Raw genomic sequence first — 6783 nt, forward strand, 5'->3', positions numbered from 1 at the left:
AAGCCATGGGCTTAGTATTCAACAAACACACGTATGCCCGAAACCGTGGACCAAAATTACAGGCAGCCAGCAGCTGAAATAAATACTTCCAGCTCAGGGAATGAAAAGCCTTGTCTATTTCAGCAAGGAGCATAGCCACAGGACGCCCCAGCTCGGGGGCCAGTGTCATATCATTAAGGAACCGGCGAATATTGTGGTGGGTGGCGCGATGTGGCATAAAACTGGATTGGTCCAAATGGACCAGCTCCTGGATGCAGGCTTGTAGGCAGTCTGCCAATACCTTTCAAGAGTTTGGGTTCAAAATTAATCAGGGAAATCGGGCGGTATGAGGATAGGTCTTCTGGAGGACGACCTAGTTTCAAAAACAGAACTATCTCCGCCTGCTGCCAGTCCCAAGGCAATAACTGTCTCTCAAGGGCCTCATGTATGGTGTCCAGCAAGTGCGGACCCAATGTAGGCATATGGGAATGGAGAAATTCCATGGGAAACCCGTTAGGACCAGGGTCCCGGCCGGGCCGCATCACAGCTAATGCCACCATTAGCTCCTCTACCGTAATTGGGGAGTCCAAGTGGTCCCGCATTTGGTCTGTCAGTCTCCGGGGGGATATCACGAAGAAACTCTGCTTTGTCGTCCACCAAAAGCTATTCCCTCTTGGTGTACAATGAGGCAAAGTAACGTGCAAATTCAGTGACCACCACTGTTGGGGAGGAAAGTAATTCACCATCTTCATCTCTAATGGTTGGAACCACGGTTGGGGCATTTCCTTTTTGACAGAGTCATTGTAACATTTTCCTCGATTTGTCCCCCCAAGGTATATGCAATGTTGAGATGCCAACCATATGTCTTTAGCGTCATCTAGAAGGCGTTGGCGTAACTTATAGTGCGCACGAGAAAGGTTACAATAGAGGATAGACTAGGGTCCAATGTGTACTGTGTCTCAAGGGATGTACATTGGTCTTCAAGCTCCGTCCGCAGGTAGAGCGCTTACGCTTATCATTGGTCCGGTAACTAATGTCTACCCCTCTGAGAGTGGCCTTACTTGCTTCCCAAAGCGCCTCCTTGGGGGCGGATTCGGTGTTCAGGGTAAGGTAATCTTGAAGGGCCTCAGCAAGACATTCTTGGTAGTCGGGATCTTGAAGGTGCCAAGGGGACATGCGCCATCGAAAGGGGGCTTCTGTATGTGTAACTGAAGTGTCGCCCTGACCGGGGAATGATCAGACAGCCCCCTAAGGGAGATGTGAAACCTGAGAAAACCTGTGGATGTATGTTCTTGGCACAAAGAAATTGTCTAAGCGGGACATGGAGCACTGGACCATAGACATATACGTGTATCCTGTCTCGGCGGGATGATACTCTCACCATATATCTGCTCATCCCAGCGTACCAGCCAGCATCGACAATTTAGATGAGAAGGCTAAGTAGCCCAGACCCAGTCCATGACTCCTATCGGACGGTGCCATGGTGTCATTCCAATCCCCTCCCAGAATAACAAGGCCCTCCGGAAGTTCACCCGACTGGCGGGTGATGGTATCTACAAATGTACTACCCAGTGGCGGGGGTGCATAAATACTGCCTACCGTGAGAGGTTCCCCATAGAGCGAGTCTGACAACAGTATGTATCGACCTCCAGGGTATATCCATTATTTAGTGTGAAGGTATGGAACCCGGCGATGAATCAGAATGGCTGTTCTCCTGGAACCCCTGGTGAACCCTGCATGATACACCTGCTGAAAGCCAAACCTACCTAGGCATGGGGCCTTATCACCCAATAAATGAGTCTCCTGCAGTAGGAGAATGTCGGCTCCATAGCGTTTGGCCTGTCTCAGGATAGCCCCTCGCTTTACTTTATTGAGCATCTCTTGGGCGTTCCATGTGACTACAGTTAGCTCAGTCATGTGAGAGGTTACTGACTGGGTGGCCATAGATAAAACGGTGGGACCAAATATAGTAGTCTGCCTGGGACATGTGTCTGCGTGCATAACAGAAATAAGAACAATAACACTTCAACATCTGAAAGCACCCTTCCTCCCCCTTCCCTTCCCCCCCAATACCCCCAAGAACTCGGAGCATCAGTCACAGTAGAGCAAAGCCCAAGACCCTAAATGTAGATCCTAGCACCCTCCCTCCAATGGATCCGAACAGTCCAAAAACCCTTAACAGTGGGGTAATAGTGTCCTCATCAGTCCAACCATAGTGGAGCACGTCCACCTCTTCTCGGTACTATCTAGACGGAGGAGTTCAGAACTGTGCCTGATCAGCTAGTCATTTAGAAGCTATATAGGCAAAGGAAAGTCAAGACGCTTGTTCTGTTGTTCTGGGCTAAAAGGGGTGGTGATGGACGGAGCATCTGAACCAATCAAACACTCACACCCAGTCAAAAGATCTGGGTTTGATCCATCACCGTTCTTTAGCCCACTCTGCCACCCCAGTTCAGACATGGCTATATGCAAATCAGTCTGACCCTGTGCCTCATAAGAACAGTCCAGCCCGAACTGCCAAGCCATGCCTTCCCTGGACCGGAAACAAGCTTCCGAGGACCGGTTTCTGGCATTACAGCCGTCTTCAGCCCGGCTTGCTTGAATCCAGTGGCAAAGTGAGCAAGGGACTGACGTCTGAGCATACCTTGCCACACTTGTGGCGGCCAAAGCGGTAGAAAAGGGGTGGTGATGGACGGAGCATCTGAACCAATCAAACACTCACACCCAGTCAAAAGATCTGGGTTTGATCCATCACCGTTCTTTAGCCCACTCTGCCACCCCAGTTTAGACATGGCTATATGCAAATCAGTCTGACCCTGTGCCTCATAAGAACAGTCCAGCCCGAACTGCCAAGCCATGCCTTCCCTGGACCGGAAACAAGCTTCCGAAGACCGGTTTCTGGCATTACAGCCGTCTTCAGCCCGGCTTGCTTGAATCCAGTGGCAAAGTGAGCAAGGGACTCACGTCTGAGCATACCCTGCCACACTTATGGCGGCCAAGGCGGTACAAAAGGGGTGGTGATGGACGGAGCATCTGAACCAATCAAACACTCACACCCAGTCAAAAGATCTGGGTTTGATCCATCACCGTTCTTTAGCCCACTCTGCCACCCCAGTTCAGACATGGCTATATGCAAATCAGTCTGACCCTGTGCCTCATAAAAACAGTCCAGCCCGAACTGCCAAGCCATGCCTTCCCTGGACCGGAAACAAGCTTCCGAGGACCGGTTTCTGGCATTACAGCCGTCTTCAGCCCGGCTTGCTTGAATCCAGTGGCAAAGTGAGCAAGGGACTCACATCTGAGCATACCCTGCCACACTTATGGCGGCCAAAGCGGTACAAAAGGGGTGGTGATGGACGGAGCATCTGAACCAATCAAACACTCACACCCAGTCAAAAGATCTGGGTTTGATCCATCACCGTTCTTTAGCCCACTCTGCCACCCCAGTTCAGACATGGCTATATGCAAATCAGTCTGACCCTGTGCCTCATAAGAACAGTCCAGCCCGAACTGCCAAGCCATGCCTTCCCTGGACCGGAAACAAGCTTCCGAGGACCGGTTTCTAGCATTACAGCCGTCTTCAGCCCAGCTTGCTTGAATCCAGTGGCAAAGTGAGCAAGGGACTCACGTCTGAGCATACCCTGCCACACTTATGGCGGCCAAAGCGGTACAAAAGGGGTGGTGATGGACGGAGCATCTGAACCAATCAAACACTCACACCCAGTCAAAAGATCTGGGTTTGATCCATCACCGTTCTTTAGCCCACTCTGCCTCCCCACTTCAGACATGGCTATATGCAAATCAGTCTGACCCTGTGCCTCATAAGAACAGTCCAGCCCGAACTGCCAAGCCATGCCTTCCCTGGACCGGAAACAAGCTTCCGAGGACCGGTTTCTGGCATTACAGCCGTCTTCAGCCCGGCTTGCTTGAATCCAGTGGCAAAGTGAGCAAGGGACTCACGTCTGAGCATACCCTGCCACACTTATGGCGGCCAAAGCGGTACAAAAGGGGTGGTGATGGACGGAGCATCTGAACCAATCAAACACTCACACCCAGTCAAAAGATCTGGGTTTGATCCATCACCGTTCTTTAGCCCACTCTGCCACCCCAGTTCAGACATGACTAGGCGTTCAACGAGAGGATCCGGATCGGCGTTGTTGCTTGGATTTCGCCATGCGCGGCATATTTGTTTGAGAGCTTGTGGATGAGTCCGATTCCAGCGGCGACGGGGAGCGAGGTTTCAAATGCACTCGTTTATCAGTCCAAGCAAAGACCGCTTTAGGGGAGTCGAAGAAATGTATCTTAGAGTTATATACCACCCATAGTCTGGCCGGGTACAACAGCATGTAGGACATATTGAGGTCCCGTAAGCGTTTCTTCCCTGCCGTGAAGGATTGTCGCTGCTGCTGCCCATGGCGAGTGTAGTCCAGAAAAAGCATAATAGGCTTGGAGTCGCAGAGGAGTGTGTCTCTGTGCAACCGTGCATACTGCAGCACAGCGTCTCCATCTGCATAATTAAGCAGCTTAGCGATGACAGGCCGCAGGGCCTCTCCCACCCTCCTTCTTCTTGACTAGGAAGATGCTGCTGGTAAAGCCGCAGGGGTGAGGGTCTGTGATCACTATGGCCCCTTTCCTTAGAAGAGAATCTATCTCTTCGGAGACAAAGTCCTGCTGTTGTTGGGAAAAATACATTTGAGGGGGAGGAGAACTCTGATTGGGGGAACTGTAAAGCTCTAGCTTGTACCCCTGCACTGTTTCTAGGATCCTTTCATCTTGCGAGATTGTGTGCCAAGTGTGCAGAAACAACTGGATCCTTCCCCCAACATCACTTTTGTACATGCGATCATTCTCACCTGAATTTTCAGCATCCTGTTGTCCACCTTGATTTCCTCCGTATCTGCCCTTCCAGAATCTCTTTTTGGCACGCCGGGTCGAGTAGAAGGAGGAGTTGTTACTATAATTTGAGTCCTGGTAACCCCTCGTTGTTGATTATATTGACCACGTGGGGCACCTTGGTTGTAACCCCGGCCGAACAACCGCCCTCAGTATCATCTGGCCCCGCCGAAAACCAGTCGGAAAGCATGTTTGAGAGAGCCCTGTGCTTTGTTCAACCCACTGAAGGTGGCAACAAATTTAGTGAGCTCCTTAAGGAAGGGCTGGTCGAAAAGGAGGCCCTGGGGAATGGGCCCTGATTAAGAGGAAGAGAGTCCCGCTAATTTGAGGTCCAGCTTTAGCAGTATTGAGTGACGCCTCTCACTGGACATTGCGCAGGTCGCATTTCCTAATTGTCATGCCGCCCTCTGAAGCCCATCCAATCAATTGTTCTGGATCTATTGCCAGCGCGGACTACTTGGCTCTAAAGCCCAACTCCAATATTTTCGTCAAGGGGCCAGTCATGTCTAAAAGTTTGTCCTGGCATGATCTCCATGCCCGGTTAATGCCCTTTTTAGGGTCTTTGGAGTATTTCTTCAGGTCCCTGAGCACATAGGGATCTACTTCCTGTCTCCACCACTTTACCTGCTAGGTCTGGCCTAGAGCATTCCGATCTCAGCCGTGCACTTACGTCCTTGTCAAAGACCTGCCAGAAATGGGATTGAACGTAGTACGCCACCTCTTAGGCGGAAGCCAGGCAGTGGAATTGGAATACACTATCTCAGCTGGCTCGAATGTAAGGAGCTTAGGTTGGGGAGGGGTATCTATGTGCCACTCCTTCTTTGATCTTTTGGAGGGTCTAGGAGCCTCTTCCTGGTCAGACGTATGGTCCGAGGAGGTGTCCTCATCATCATCCTGACGCGTTTCTGAGACAGCTGCCCCTTTAGTTGGGGTGATATAGTCATGGTCACTTGCCATAGACTTGGCTAGTTTTGCAAAATCAGCAGTGTGGGGGTTCCTGACCCCTTGCCCACTGGATTTGGAATGACTGCCCAAACTGGGGAGCCAGCCCTGTTGCTGGGCGTATCCGCACACATGACGCTTCAGGGGCTCAATGGCTCTCACCAGGGCTTTATTCACAGAGTGCTGCACTCCTGCTTCCAGTGCCTCAAGGAGGTTCTGCTCCATGTTCCCAGAGGGTTCATCATCATAGTATTCCTCCTCAAGAAAAAATATTCAGATATGGTGGCACGCTTTAGTTCTGTAATCTATCCCACAGGAGGACTGCCAGCCTCTCACACGAGAGGTGAACCCACACAGACGAGGCTTACAATCAGTTTGATAGTATCAGAGTTCAGGGGGAGTGGAGCAACCCCACGCAAGCCAATGTGAAATCGTAATAATGATTATTCTAATTATAATGTGGAGGGATGGCTTGCCAGAGCCACTCTAGGCAGAGCCTATGCAATATTGTACAGCCCCACACACACTTCTAGTGTCGGGCGTCACTGGGAGCCTGAAACGAGTTTGTACTTCTATTTAATTATTATACTGCTTTACCTGCAGAGTGATAAGATTCAGAATATAGGCCCTGAAGTATGCCATATACCTCTTGGAAAGGTCAGTAGGAATGGCAGAAAAATGTCCACGCCATATCACATATAGGGTGAAGTCATATGCCCATTTTTCTTCTTCTTTTAGTGTGCACCTTAGCGACAACCATTAAAGCTACGATATTGTCCACCAAGAGATATTTTTAAATAACTTTTTCACTGTCTTTTATTTGACTCTGCTCACCACCTACACAAAAAAGCAAATGTCGCGATATCCTCAGAGGTATCATCCAAGACCTTTTCTCTAGTTGTGTGAGAGTTGTAGCCCACACCACTAACCAATCTGTTAGTGGTGTGAGGAGTATCCCGATGATGAAGT

This window comes from Lissotriton helveticus, chromosome 12 (genome assembly GCF_964261635.1).
Source record: "Lissotriton helveticus chromosome 12, aLisHel1.1, whole genome shotgun sequence".
Lineage (NCBI taxonomy): Eukaryota > Metazoa > Chordata > Amphibia > Caudata > Salamandridae > Lissotriton > Lissotriton helveticus.